The sequence below is a fragment of the Protopterus annectens genome, chromosome 17.part0 (genome assembly GCF_019279795.1).
Source record: "Protopterus annectens isolate FY-2018-M chromosome 17.part0, PAN1.0, whole genome shotgun sequence".
Lineage (NCBI taxonomy): Eukaryota > Metazoa > Chordata > Ceratodontiformes > Protopteridae > Protopterus > Protopterus annectens.
Window position 1 is genome coordinate 354,393,695 of NC_056751.1, and position 16,177 is coordinate 354,409,871.

At 40.3% G+C, this 16,177-nt stretch overlaps 1 long non-coding RNA gene across 1 annotated transcript in view; it reads left to right on the plus strand.

The window, feature by feature from the left end:
• Positions 1–10,890, plus strand: part of LOC122791696 — a 239,307-nt gene extending 228,417 nt beyond the window's left edge. Inside the window, exon 3 of the long non-coding RNA XR_006363186.1 lies at positions 10,769–10,890. This is a non-coding gene — a long non-coding RNA (uncharacterized LOC122791696). The remainder of the gene's footprint in view (positions 1–10,768) is intronic.
• The last annotated feature ends 5,287 nt before the right edge of the window (positions 10,891–16,177 follow it).

The following is a 16,177-nucleotide window of genomic DNA, read 5'->3' on the forward strand; positions in this document are numbered from 1 at the left end:
TCCAACTGTCTTGTCTATACTCAGTTTCATCAATGTGCCTTCAGTTTTGCATTCCATTCCCCTACCCTTGTTGAAGTTCTTGCTTAAAGTCTGCCTGTAATGTCACATCATCTGCATACAGCAACAGATGAAAGAGAGGTGCAGCAGTGTGAAGTGCATAACAGCTTTTAAAGCTGTTGGAGCTTCCCATTCTTTTCTTTGGTGGCTGTTGCTTATTCTGCAGTGAAAGTCTAAAGCATAACAACACCAAGAGCTGCTTAAGCACCTTTCTTATATCAGAAAAGTCCTTAACAAATGTACTGTTTCCCAATTAAAAGTGTATGTCCATGAGCTACATTGGGGGTTTACCAACCTTCTAAGTCTTCATTTCCGAATCAAAAATTTCACCAGCTCTGCCTCAGTCCCTGTGAAGAACTCATGCCAACATTCCTTTGAATGCTAGTAGGTGGACAAAGCTGCCACAAAAAGTCAGATTTGCTAAGACCTGTCTTCATATCTTATTACTGCTTTGACTTCTTTATATCCTTCTTTAAAGCTGGAGTAAAATTGTCTACATAGTACCAAACTTTCACTGACCATCTAGAGATCTTCAAGTAAAACATCACCAAAGTGTTTTCTTATAGTTGTAAGGTGCAGTCCAAAATTTGCCACAGAAATCTGTGTTATTTCTTTCTTTCTCCTAAATTCACTTTCCCTTGGGGGATGGATTCCTCAGATCCTAACAGTAAACAGGTGAAAGACTAAAATCTGAACCCCTGTGATTAGCACTTGCTCTAGAACCTGCTGGAAAGCACTATGACGCCTGAAACTGATACAAGCACTCAACTCTCCTTGTCAATAAGGAGAAATTAATCATAGGCACTAAACAGCCTATAATTGCAAAGTACCTTGAAAAGGTAAGGGAAAACAGCTCTTATACTTCACAAAAAAAGCACCTAAACAGGCATGTCCAAGGGTCAGCTTCCGGTGATTTCTCCTGTCCATCTGGTAAATCTGGACATTCTGGGGTAATGCAGCAACTGCCTCGTGTACACAGACAACCCTCTGCTCCTACCACCCAACACTACAACCTGCGAGAGATGCACTTACATAGCCAAAGTGGAAGCAAAGCTCTCTACGGCCAAGATTGTGCTAGACAGTCAAGAGGAGAAGGTTAACACCTGCACTACACCTCAAGCAACTTATAGCCCTTCAAAACCCACACCATCAACACCCATACATCGCAACACTAAACCCACATATGCGGAGACCCTTAACATTAACCTGCCCAAGCAACAAGGACCTCCGAAGCTGAAACGCAAACAAACAGCAGTCACAACCAAAGTGACACATAGCTCACAACACCAGTGTGCCACCCAACAACAGCCCCTAAGACAAGACAATGTACCTAACAGGCACACTGATGTCCCACTCACCAGGCTGAACTAGGAGAAAATTACAGTCAGCTGCCTGTCGGGTGCCAGGATCCACCACGTAACGCATGCACTCAAGTCACTCCACAACAAGTACAAATACGACTCTGTCATTGTCCATGCTGGAGTGAATGACTTGAGACGTACCTCCCTGGACTACATGAAACGAGACATGGAAGAGCTCTCGGATCATGTGGCCCAGGCAGGTATGACCCTAGCCCTGAGTAGCATCCTGCCTTCGCCCAGAATGATACCACAGTATAAGGACAAAATGATTAACTTCAACAATTGGTAAGCTTCTGGTGTCATTCAAAGGGGACCCAGTATCTGTCTGCCTGGGAAGACATGATCGACAAACCACGATGCTTTGCCAGAGATGGTCTGCACCTGTCACCCCTGGGATTCAGGTTACTAGCTAAAGCTCTTGCCACCCCTATAGTGCCTTTTTTAGGCAAGGTTCAAAGGACAACCACTACCGTAACAGATACAAGCATGCAAAATCTGAAGGTAATGGTACTCAATGTTAGAAGTGTAAACCTCAAAATGCACTCTCTTGAGGCTCTCCTAAAAATGGAGAACATCGATATCTGTGCAGTAACTGAGACTTGGTTCAAGGCTCCAGAGAGCACTCCTGCAGTACCAGGCTACAACTGTTACCACACTTTTCGGCCACAAAACCAAGACCGAAACACTAAAGGTGGAGGAGCGTCCATATTCACCAAGGATATTCACACCTCCAGGCTAGTTGCCCAGCACAATGCATCTGAAATTCTCCAGGTGCAACTAACACTAGGTAAGACTGCAATCCAAATTGTAGCTTGCTACAGATCCCCCACCATGCCCCAAGATTCTCACTACACCTTTCTAAACATACTGCAAAATATTAAGATACAGCCAAACACCCTAATACTGGGTGATTTCAACTACCCTGCCATTAACTGGGAAAACTACTCGGGTACCAACTCCTTTTCCCAACAGTTCTTGGAATTCATAAATTCCAACGCCCTGGATCAACTAATCCATTGTCCCACCAGGGGCTCCAATATCCTAGACCTGATCATTACCAACATGGGCGATAGATGCTCCACACCAGTGGTCACCCCCTCATTTGTCAGGTCTGACCATAAGCAAATCACCCTTGACATCCACATCCCACCCCACCCCTCAGTAAGGAAACCTCCTTAAAAAACTTCTCCAAAGCCAACTTCATACTACTGAAGTCAGAAGTGACAAACTTCATGACAACCATGCAGATGGGATCTGAAAGTTCGACTGCAGAATCTTACACTAAGGCACTGTACGAGCACATCCACTCATGCATGAATTGTGCCATTCCAAACAGAACCAAGATGCTCTCCTCAAAAAAAAAGGAAGCCAATCTGGTGGTCCTGTGTTATAAACAAACTATACAACAGAAGGAAGAAACTGTTGCAGAAAAGAGGAAAATCCCAGGATGCAATCAACTCCCTCACCAGCCTCAGTAAGAAGCTGAGATCCCTCATAAAATCATCAAAAGCAAGTTACGAAAATAAAATTGCCAAAGATTCCAAAGACAACCACAAGGCATTCTATAGTTATGTCAAGAATCTAAATGGCAATGCTCAGATCTGCTCTGAGCTTCAACAGAATGGCATTAAATATACTGATCCCAATGATATTGCCAATATCCTGGCAGATCGATTTAGTGCCAAATTCACCCACCTCTCATCCCCTAAAAGACCCATCTCAATACCAAAAGATTGCCAAATTCCAGTAATCATGGTCACACAGGTAGAAACCGCACTATCCAAAGCTAAGAATACAGCATCCATGGGACCAGATGACATACCAGGCTGTGTACTACATGAACTACAAAATGAACTGGCAACTCACCTAAGTGTCATATTTAATCATAGCCTCACCTCAGGCTTCATGCCCACTGAGTGGCGCACAGCTACAGTTATCCCACTCCACAAGGGGGGGGATCCACCTTGGATCCCGGGAACTACTGTCCCATCAGTCTGACTAGCCTGATCTGCAAGGGCATGGAACGCATTATCATAGAACTTATAAACAAAGACATTGGCAACCTTCAAACACTGGACCCCACCCAGTTTGGGTTTGTGAAGGGCCGATCTTGTCTCCTGAACCTGATTGACTTCTTCGAATCAGTCTTCAGAGCTGTGGACGAAGGTAAGGCGATCCACACAGCCTATCTGGACCTCGCCAAGGCCTTCGACACCATCCCCCACTCTGGAATCATAGATGAACTTACTAAGCTGGGCATAAATCCCTACGTCACTTGATGGGTTGCCAACTGGCTTACTGACAGAACTCAGACTGTAAAAGTAGCCAACTCCAAATCCAGCTCCAGACAAGTGGAGTACCTCAGGGTTCAGTCCTGGGACCACTCTTGTTTGGCATCTACTTCTCTGAAGTACAAGCGAACACTAAGGGACTCTGGCTAACAAAGTTCGCAGATGACTGCAAACTGGGAGCCATTATTGAATCTCCAAATGATGTGGACATTCTACAAAAGGGCCTTACAGAAACAGATGCCTGGTGCCAGAGCCATGGGCTCAAGCTTAATGCCAAGAAATGTATAGTTATCCCCTTATCCCCTTTGGAAAAAAACATGTACCCATGAATTACCACATAGGTGGCAGTACACTAAACATCGAAAGTGTGTTGAGAGACTTAGGGACACAGGTGGACAGTGGTCTCACTTTCCATAACCACATTGCCACAACAGTCAGGAAATCCTTCTATGTGGTGCACCTCATCACTAAGGACTTTTCATCCAGAAAAAAGGAGGTCATTGTTCCACTGTACTCATCCCTCATTAGACGCATTATAGAGTATAATGCCCCGTTTGGTATGTACCTCACAAGACATGTGCAACAGCTGGAAAGGCCACAGAAATACCTCACTAAAAGAATCACAGGCCTAAAGCAGATGCCATATGCTGACCATCTAAAAGAAACTCCAGCTATACTCTGTGGCATATTGTCTACTCAGAGGTGATCTCTGCTTAACATACAAGGCCATGTTAAATCCTGAGCTGTAGGACATGCTCCACTTAAAGAAATCCCAATCCCTCAAAGCCACATGCTCCAGGGATCTAAACCTTGTCATCGCAATGAACAAAAACATGCTGGAGGGATAGGTTCCTGACCCAGAGACTCCCCATACTCTCGAATAGACTGCCCATACATGTCAAGCAGAGCACCTCCTTGGCCCACTTCAAAAAGAACCTTGATGATTGGATGGGAGATAGGAAATTCACCCCGGGGATCATGTCAGTCGCCCTGCTAGACAGGGGTCCAGAGAAGTAAATATTGTGGGAAGAAATATCCAGGGAATTGTTATGGCTAGGCTTGTATAGGCCCTAGGGCCGATAGCCTAGTACCAACCTATGAACCTAAAACAGAAATTATGTTTAACTCTAGTAAAGGGGATTCATCAAAGAATCTGCAGTAAACCTAAATGAATAGAAATCCATGTCTTTCCCTTGAAATTCTGAGGAGGTTTCTTCATGTTAAATGACTTCCCAAAAACAGGGGTTATGAAGTCATTAACTAAAGTACTGAACTTCTTGCTGAAAGCACTTTAGCAGTATCTTTATTGGTATCTATGTTGTATCTCTTATGATCTGGATGGATTAAAGGGTTTTAAAGGAAACATCTAACACTTAAGTTTTGTTTTTTCGGGTTAGGCCTTCCATATCTCCATATACTTCAGTTCTTGTCTTTATAGGAGTTACAAGGCAACTGAGCTGCAAGGCCTTTTCCATCTCAGCAGTACCTACCCATTGCCCTAAGGAGGGTCAGGCCAACCATACCAGCGGTTAATTTATAATTACTCATCCAGTTATCTAGCTGCCTTCTAAAGGCAGACATTGCATCACAGTACTTAATATAGAGAGGAAGTTTGTTACATAGGTGGAGCAGGCACTGGATGACAAATCTGTCCTTCCACTTTTTGTATTTATTTGTTGGATGTCTTTGATCCTAGTATTAGTAGTACTGTTTGAGTTTTGGAGGTGTAATCGTTTTTGGACTAGTGGATCCCTTACATACCTATAAGCAAGGCACAGATCACCAGTGAGGAATCTGTATGATACTAAGTACAGAGATATAGCCTATAGTCTCTGTTTGTAGCTCAGGATTTTAAGCCTCTCATCTTTTAAGTTAAGAACCTCTGGGGTCTTTCCAGTTGCTTGATATGCTTAATAAGGGGTACATTCCAAAGAAGATGTTGTACTTGGTGATCAGTCTGATCAGTGTGGAGTACAAGAAGTTGAAGACTTCTTTTCATATAGAGGAAATATAATTTGCTATGAGTTGTGCAAGATACAAGAATTGCCTAGTCACCATTGCAACGTGATGGTCAAATGTGAAGGGGCTGTCCACCAAAGTACCCAGGTCTCTCACTACCGCCTCATTTTGAAGTGGTATGTTTTCTATATAATAAGCTAGAACTAGGAGTTGCTTAACAAATGTGCTAATGTTATACAAATTTTAGCAATGAGTTTGAGCCCACTTTTTGTTTACCCACTATCAACAAGTGTAAGCCCTTGCAACTACTACTGCAGCATTCCTTTGACTATAAGATCTATGTAAACATTTTTCAGTGTGGTACAGGAAACCACACTGAAATAACAAGAGACCTACATTGGTATTTTTTGTTGGATGTTCAGCTGTCTGTGAATAAAACATAGAGAAACCAAGGTCCTAAATGGCAAGAAATAAAGGAAAAAGAAAAGCTTCAGACTTGTATTTTTAAGAGGATGATTTCTATATGAAGCAGATTAATTTTACTTCCTATCAGGATTCATTCAAATGAAGGAAGATTCTGCTTCCTGATCTGTACACTGTCAGTGGATATTTCCTTTATGGAAAAATTAAATTTCATGTTAGAATGTTCTGTCTGGCCTGTTTATCATCCATCTTCTGTAGGAAAAACATTATAGAGAGATGACAATGCCTACAGATGTGATGTGGACAGCCTCAGTGCACTACTGTACATTTTAAGTTCTGAGGTCTAACAGCTAGGTCCCCAGTTTAACAGTTTCCAGCACCAAAAAAGGCTCATTTTCAACATCTGCTTACAGACATCTTTTGCATCAGATAAGGATTCTAGATTTTATAACTACATACATATATCTATATCTATATATGTATATATAAACATATATACATATATGTATGCGTGTGTGTATGTGTGTGTATATATATATATATATATATATATATATATATATATATATATATATATATATTTATACATATATATAGATATATATATATATTGACAAAAAGGAAGGAGTTAGAGCTGGATTTGGCAGAGTTAAAGATGTTAAGATTTGCACTGGGTGTGACGAGGGTAGACAGGATTAGGAATAAGTATATTAGAGAGTCAGCCCAGGTTGGGCAGTATGGAGACAAAGCCAGAGAGGCGAGATTACGTTGGTTTGGATATGTGCTGAGGAGGGATACTGGATATATTGGGAAAAGGATGCTAAGAATGAAGCTGCCAGGTAAGAGGAAAAGAGGAAAGCCTAAGACAAGGTTTATGGATGTGGTGAGAGAGGACATGCAGGTGGTTGGTGTGACCAGAGCAAGATGCAGAGGACAGGAAGAAATGGAAACAGATGATCCACTTTGGCGACCCCTAATGGGAACAGCCGAAAGAAAAAGAAGATGTATATTTATATGTAGAAACATATGTGTAGGTTCATAGGTGTGTACTAGGCTAATGGCCCTGGAGCCTTTACAAGCCTAGCCCATAGAAGTGCTTTGGCATCGTGCCACCTGACATTAGTTCCCAGTGCCTCTATCAAGTAGAGCCACTGGAGTGATCCCCAGGGTGAACTTTCTATTTCCCATCCACTCATCAAGATTTCTCTTGAAGAGGGCCAATGAGATGCTCTGCTTGACATGTATGGGAAGTCTTTTCCAGAGCATGGGCAGTCTCTGGGTTATGAACCTGTCCCTCCAGCGTGTAGATATAGATAAATATGTGTATGTATGTAGATATATATATATATATATATATATATAGATATATACACACACACACACACGTGTATATATGTATATATATATATATATATATATATATATATATATATTTATATATATTTTTATATATATATATATATATATATATTATATATTTTATATATATATATATATATATATATATATATATATATATATATATATAAATATAAATATAAATATATGGGTTCCTGTTAGAACGTCAAATGTTGATAACATTGACGTTCGTAACAGTGGGCTTAAAAAATAAAATAAAAAAACCCCACAACATTCTAGTGCCATAGCACCAAAATTGAAAAGATTGAACTGTGCAGGTGAGTGATTGTGTGAGATCGTTGTATAGCTGGGTTTGGGATTTTGTCCATTCCCAGCTGCAGGGCGATCTTGGAGTATGTATGTATAAGTAGCATGGGGTGTACAGGGTGCTTGCCTCCTGCAAAAGCTTTTATAGTTTATGTTTTCAGTTTCAATGTTTTGGCACTTCGATGTTGTACCTTTTTGAGCTTCTGGGTTTGCTGTTATAGAAGTCAGTGTTATGAACATTCAGTGGGGCTCACGCACACGCACATATACACATCACTGATGATCAAGACAAAAGCACCCAAGACTAATTTAAGCGAAACTGCACATCAACGAAAACGTCCACTGGGAAAGGAACCACTATGCCACCATGACAAAATACACAAATCGAAGCGTGTCAAGCCAACCAAAGTGGAGGGCTGCGCTGCCACACCCCCTTAACTAAATATACCAGTTTCTGTTTACTGCAGTGTAGTGCGGTCTCGGAGTTGGTATATTTAAGCAGTGGGGGGCATGCAAGGGGGTTGCCCCCCTGCTTAAACCCATTAGGGTACTTATTTATTTTTGTCTTTTTTGTAAGGTTGACGTTTGAAGACATCGATCATATGGTGTCAACCATATGTTGTTCGATGTTTTCAAGCGTCGATCTTATAGACTATATATATATATATATATATAATATACACACGTATAGTGTGCACATATATATATATATATATATATATATATATATATATATATATATATGTATATATATATATCTATGGCATTATTGTTGGTTTAGAAAGGAAAAGCAAAAAAGTCTCCTCATTCACTGATATGTAAATTCCTCCTCCTCCATTTCTACAGTTTCAAAAGATTTTTACTATGAATTAGAACCCATTTTATAGGAAAGAAACCCCACAGCTGTTTGTTAAACAGAAATGTTTCAAAATAAAGCAGTCAAACCACAGCTCAGGTACATCATGAAAGGGCAGCTACTACTAGACATCTTCAAAATGACTTACCCTCCCTTTGCCCTTTATTTACTTTTCTAGAAATACAGTGATTCAGGACAAAGGAACAGAAATCTAGTTAGTTCTGTATAATTTTTCATCAACACATATTTTCTGGTAGTACTGGCATGCTTACTGTTTTGCATTCACCTGGTCCATCAGGTGAGGTTACGCAAGACACTACAGCATCTCAAAAATATTTGCAGACGATCTTCAGATCTACTCAGTATGATGATTCCTTTATCCCAAGGTGGAAAGGAGAAGATCCTGTGATGGGCAGACCTAGAGATCTTTTCAATGGGAATGAGGTCACTTCCACCATCCAGTGTTCATATCCTGACTTCAGGCTTTCCATGTTAGACGTGGAGAGCCCACTTCAGCAGCTTCTCAGTCCAAGGCTGCCAGTCTCAGTGGGAGAAATCACTTTGTATCTGCTTGAATGTGTCTTAAGGAGCTAAATGTAGTTAACAAGGCTCTGTCAGCTTTATGAATTAGCACAGGCAAAATATTGCAATGATGTAGTATATAAATAAGCAGGGGGAGCAACATTTTTTTAAAAATGTTAAGGACTTAGTCACAGCTAGTAAAGTCTCTGGCAAGGTGTTAAAGATGTATTGGGGGATGCAATCCAAACATTATGATTTACTGTTACAGTGACCTTTCCTGAAAGACTTACTGGCACAATATGCATTCCTACATGCAACTATACTTCTTTAATCTTCATGTTCTCCTGTCACAGTTACGTTAATTTTAACAATTTGTACCTTTTGATGTTATCTTATAGTAATGAAGACTTTAGAGCCATAACTTACATCAGGTGGTGTAACATATGACTTTTAAAATATTTTAGTGTGGCCTATTCCTTGTACTTCTGCTCTAATTTAAGATTGTTTATTTCTACTATGTGACATTTGTTGTGCCTTCTGATTTTTTTCAGTCTGGGGGTTTGTCATGTAGGCCACTAATTGCTAGCAGGTTTTAATGGAGCTATAATACGTCCAGAATTAGGCTTTTCTTGGGAAGTTTCAATTAGAAAAAAAATCTCACTTTTCTTTACCAGTTGTAGAGGAGATGATCTGTGAAGCATATGCTCAGTATTTTCATTAATTAGTGATGTTTTCTGCAGCAGTTATTAACAAATGTGTAATGTCTGTCAGGGGTATGTAGTGCAGTGGCTGATACCACACCCCTTCCTAAGGGAAGGAAAGCCGTACTTGCATTCTAGATCTTCTCCATCCTAGCTGGTCATTTTTTGACCCAAGACAAGTTCTGAACCTGTAATGCTAATACTGAAGTTGAAATTCCACTAATTTTTTTCTCTCAGACCATCTCTTGAAATATATTTTTGCTCCATATTTCAAGATTATTTTTGGGGATACTGAATGCTGTTTTGAATGCCTTTGTTTTCTATATTACAAAATTTAGGTTGTGCTTTATCATTTTTGCATACATATTAGCTATGCAAAGGAACTCTTTTTAGGGAAATTTTATTAGATACCGTAAAATTCAACATTATATCAAAGCAGTATGAACATTGCAGAGGTCATCATGTGTGTGTGTATATATATATATATATATATATATATATATATATATATATATATATATATATATATATATATATATATATATATATATATAGATATAGATATATATATATATATATACATACACACACACACACACACACACACACACATATATATATATATATATATAAATGTTTATATATATATATATATATATATATATATATATATATATATACATACATACACACACACACACACACACACACACACACACACACACACTCTGATTTGGTTACACACTTCAGAAACAAGATGGTTAATACTATCAGCTCCCAATAGTGTTCTTTGTCCAAGTGTCTGCCTTTACAAGCCACAACAGTAAGAATTTTCTTCTAAGAGAGTTGATGGATAGTACTTAATATCAGTTAATTTTCACATGAGGCACTTTTATCGGCAAGTATATAATGGATCTGTCTTTCCAACCACAGGTACAGGCTTCAAATTCAGGACCAGGACATTTAACTGTGCTGTTTCAAGCTACAGATGCAGATGCCGAGCTGTACCGCACAGCTGACTTTCCTCACATGGAACCCACAGAATTATATATTTCTTCAGGTAAGGGGTTGCATGGTAAATGGGGCATCCTTTATGATTTTTAACAGAGCCCACATACTCTTTATTTTTCAGTGTGCTGCTAGCTCAGGAGCATAGGAGTTGGAAAGATGAGTGGGCACCACTAAAAAGAACAAAAAGTCATGCCTTGTGTTCCCATTTTCTCATTTCTCTGCTTCACCTTTTGCCATGTGAAAGATACAATACCCCTGTCAAAGTTTACATTCCAGTATTATATGTGACTTACTCTGATTTTCCCTTTATGTTAAAAGTATATTTTGGCCAGGAATGGACCCTCATCTCCTTGTGTTTACTTCATATTTAAGGATAAAGTGGTGGCTATAAGTAGCAGTATGGGATCTGTAGTTAGGGTGGTCTTATTTCTTGCAAATTAGTTTTAATTAACATTAGTTATTTTAGGACATTTATGAGTGTTGCTGAACTTTATGCATGAAAATAACCTTAGAAGTTTCTAAATAAAACACAGATCTGTGAAACCACTTTAATGATTCATGTTTCTTAGAGCTGTATTTTTGTTTGCAGTGGACTCATTGGTGTTCCTTGATCTTCTGCATTATACCCTCATCTAATATATGATCTCATCCAGTCTATTCCAATTGTAGTAAAACCTCTTAGTTTTAGTCTGTTGGGTAACTTACTTGCAATACCCATATTTGCTCTGTAGCCTTTCACTTACTTGGTCAAACCGCTGCTAAATGCTTTGCTGTGTGATTTACCCACCTTTTACCCCTTACCAGGCAGCTGCCTTTTGGTTAATGATGTACCTCCTGTCAGACATATCTTTCTTAGCATAGTACCTTCATTCTGTAGTACTGCATAACCTGACTGTTGTAAGTGAACTGCTTGCAAGTCTTATAGTTATGTGGTATTGAGGCTGGATCAAAGCTATACGTTGCCTACTTTAGGAGGGCTTCTACATCCTCATCTGTATTCACTTATGTTCATTGTACTTTTGGCATCTTCTTGTTAACAACTTGAAGCACATCTGTGTATGACAACTTGATTACAGTCTGGCTCCTTGTGTTGCATGTGAAGTGTCCTAACAGTATTGATCTGCTTACAGCAACTTCTATGTCAGCACTTCCTATATAGGAATCTGATCTTTTCTGTCAAAGTCCTAGTGACATGTCTGTGTTAGTGGGTATGTTATTTAGGCACTTAACCATGGCAGACTGTAACACTGGGGACTGTCTGCAGTCCACATGTCACTCAAAGAATGGCTTTATATACCTGGAGTGGAACTGGCAGGTCACTGTCTCAAGCAGTGGGCTATCTGATTATACCTCTTATTGGCCTTCTAGGTTGTGTATCCTCCATTTCCCTATTGTCATCAAACAAACCCCAGGGTCCATACTTCTCAACTCTCCAGATTTTTACTGTGTCTCCAGATTTTTGCCTCATAGTTTTGGTATGTTCCTCATAGAAATTGTAGTTTTTTGGCAAATCTCTGAAGAATGAAGTCAGTAAGTAATGATGTACCTCTGAGTTTCAGACTTCATAGCCTTCAGAAAAATGCACAATAATACAAATGTTGTTCTAGCAATCTTCCATGCTTATAAGAGCAATATTTAAAATTTGTCCCTATTATTAGACCTTTGTCCCCCATTATTTTAGGCTTTGTCCAGATTTCTTTTGCTATAATATTGAGAGGTGTGGTAGGACCTAAGCCCAATGTTATGATTCTTTTCACTGGCACAAATCTATCTGGACTGATGCATGTCTTTGTCTGAAGAAACTCTATATGCTGTATAGTCTTCCTCACAGAGTACTTGAACCACTTGCTTACAAAACAGCTTATTTTGGCCAGAGAGATCTTCAGAATTCTAGGGTACATGGCTTCATGTATCTTAAAAGTCCCTTTACCAAAGCTTCACATGAGGAGGATGCAGTGGTTTCTCAATAATGTCTGGGAACAACACTGTCAGCCCTTAGAAACCCTTCTTCTCTTGTTCCCATGCCTCAAGAAGGAGCTTCTATGATGGAAAATTGCCATACAAAACAACCCAGGAGCAACCTTCACTCTGAGTCAGGCATACAAGTCCATCAACACAGACACCTCAGATGTAGCTTGGGGTGCCCACCTAGGTCCATTGAGGGTACAGGGCATTTGGTCCACAAAACTAAGACAGTTGCATGTCAGTTTAAAGGAAATGCTAGTAGTCTTTCTGGCCATGAAAGCTTTCTGATATCACTTGAGTGCAGGAACCCTGCAAATTTGGACAGACAAAACTACAGTCATATGGTACAAAAACAGGGGGAACCTTGTCTTATCCCTTGTGCAGCCTTAGCAGACAGATCTGGATGTTAGCCTAGGATGTGGGGATCACTGTCATTCCATTGTCTATACCAGGCCATAGCAATGTTTTGACAGATTCCTTGAGTAGGGACTTACTAGACCCAAGTGAATGGATGCTGAAAGGGGAAGTGTTCCTAGATCTCACTACCCTGTGGGGAATCCCATTGGTAGACCTGTTTGTCTGTCCCCAGAACAAACAGCTTCTGCAGTTCTGCTCCAGAAGCCAACAGGAGAGAGCCTGGAAGACGCTTTCTTCTTCACATGGATCCAGAAATTCCTGTACACTTGCCTACCAATACCCTTAATTCTAAGGGTACTTACCAAGACCAGGACTGACAGACACAGCATGATTCTGGTATCCCCCTTCTGGTCCAGACAACAATGGTTATCTCTGCACCACACCCTCAGCGAGGAGAGGTTTTGCATTCTCCTGAAGGACAGATACCTTCTCAGCCAAACCAGGGGATCAGGTTTCCACCCCAACCTGATATCTTTCAACCTAGCTGCTTGGAGGATTGGGCCAAGACACCCATTTGATGCTTTATCCTAAGGAGATGTTATCTAGTCTTAAGGGAGACAAGAAAGACAAACACCAGGAAATCATACATGGCAAAATGGAAAAGATTCCCCTTATGGTGTCATGGCAAACAAACTATTCCAGCTCAAGCAGACATTCATTCAGTATTGGTTTACCTGTCTTACCTGTTTGAACAGGGTCTTTCTTACTCCAGCATAAAGGTTCATGCTTCGGCAATTTCAGCGTGCTTGCAGACTAGTCTACCACTTTTATCTCACATGCACATGAAAGTATTTCTGAGAGTGGTAATATACTTAAGACCTCTTAGAAGGGACACTATTCTTGCATGTGAATTAGATTATATCTTGGAAAAGCTAACCCTACCTCCCTTCAAACTGGCTGCCTCATCTCTCCTTAGGATATTGACCTGGAAGACCACCTTTCTTATAGTTGTCACTTCAGCTAGAAGACTTGTATAAACAGCAGGCTGTCATAAGTATGGAGCCCTTCACTGTGTTCCGCAAGGACAGGGTAACCCTCAGAACCAACCCTTCAATTTTTGCCAAAGGTGGTTTCTGAATTCATCCTTAACCAGGCTGTCTGTCTACCAGTTTTCTTCTGAAATCCACAGAACAAGAGAGAAAGAATCCTCAACTCACTGGATGTCCACAAACATTTTACTGTAGGTACTACCTGGACAGAACAAAGACTGTGAACAGGGCAGATCAGTTGTTGGTATCCTTTACAGAGGGAAAAAAGGGAAGGCCTGTCTCAAAGCAAACCATCTCAAAATGGATTGCAAACTGCATCAGATTCTGTTGCAAACACCATGGAAAGCCAGTGACTGGCTGCATTAGAGCCCAATGCAACAGGCATGGGTCAACCACCACAGCCTTCCTCAAAGGAGTGCCCACTCAAATAATTGTAGAGGCAGCCACCAAGAGTTCTGTTCGCACCTTCACAAAACATTACAACTTAGGTCAGGCATCCAGGGCCAGGTCAGGGTTCGCCTCTGCCATCTTACAAAATATTATTTCCTAAAAAACACTACTTCATCTCTTCCACCCTCAGAGCAACTTTGGGAATCTTCCCAAGGGTTAGTACTGCAACATTGGCTACAAAGAGCATAGTACAGGTGTGTTCCACTTACCATAATTGTAGGTATTCTAGTAGATCAGTGTTGTAGTAAGCATTCCTTCCCTCCTCATCCTTATCTAAATAGGGACCTTGTCTCCTTCTGCTGCTTCTTATTGTCCATTTGGCTTATCCCACTCTTCTCCCTTTGTTTCTTTCTTTTTTTGCATTCACTAGCAAGACCAGACAGTTAGAAAGGTGGTGCTGTCCTCAGGCATCATACTGCTTTCTTGACTTAGAAAGACCTGAAGTTGGTGCCAACGGACACCTTTGTTATACCCCAATGTCCAGACATCAGTCATAAAACGTCTGTCTTCTTGGGATGATGCTAAAACTCTGGAAATGGGCCAGTCATGGGCTTCTGTTCACCAGTAAGTTCTCAAGGATTAATACTTCAACATTGATGTACTCGAACATCTACTTCTATGGTTAGTGGGACACAACTGTACTTTCTCTGGTTTCCTCCCACATTAAAGTAATTTGGCTACCTTAAAAACTGAAACTAATTTACACAAGTTTGTGTGTGCATGAGTATATACATATATAAATATATGGAAACATCCTTCCTTCAGTGTGTGTTTTCATAGATGGTAGTAAACCCAGTACAGCTGATTAAAAGTCAGCAGTGGGGAAACTTCCGACAATGAAAAGTGGGGGATATGCCCTTTCTCCACTGTAGTGTGATCTTAGAGAGAGTGAGTGTGTGTGTGTGTGTGTGTGTGTGTGTGTGTGTGTGTGTGTGTGTGTGTGTGTGTGTGTGTACATATATATATATATATATATATATATAATTTAGCAGGAGGTGCAGGGGGCTTGCCCCCTGCAAAAGCACTAGTTTTGTGGGTTTTTGTACCCTTTGTGGATCAGTGTTTTTTACTTTGACCTTTTGATTTCAATGATTTACCTGTTGATGTTTGTGTGCATTGATGAATTGTTAGGCTTCCCCTCACAAATACCAGTATGGTTTACTCAAAATACCCAAATGTCAACATCAGTAACATCAACAACAAAACATCAACAAAAAAACTTAGACAAATCATTATGCATTCGCCAAGGAATAACCTCAGAACCTGCAAGTGAAAAACAGTGAGTAAAAACTTCAAAGTATTGTTTTTTCAGGGAGGCAGGACCCTCAGCCTCCCCCCCACACACGCACTAATTTTATATTCTGACTTTAAGATGCCGCAGTACTGGGGAAAATGCATATTTTCCAACCCTGGTAATATAGCAGTCTTACACACCTGTTGACTATCTGTTTAGTCAGCTAAACAGGTGTTGATGTTAATGACAGTCAACTAAATTACTGGTTCCCATATG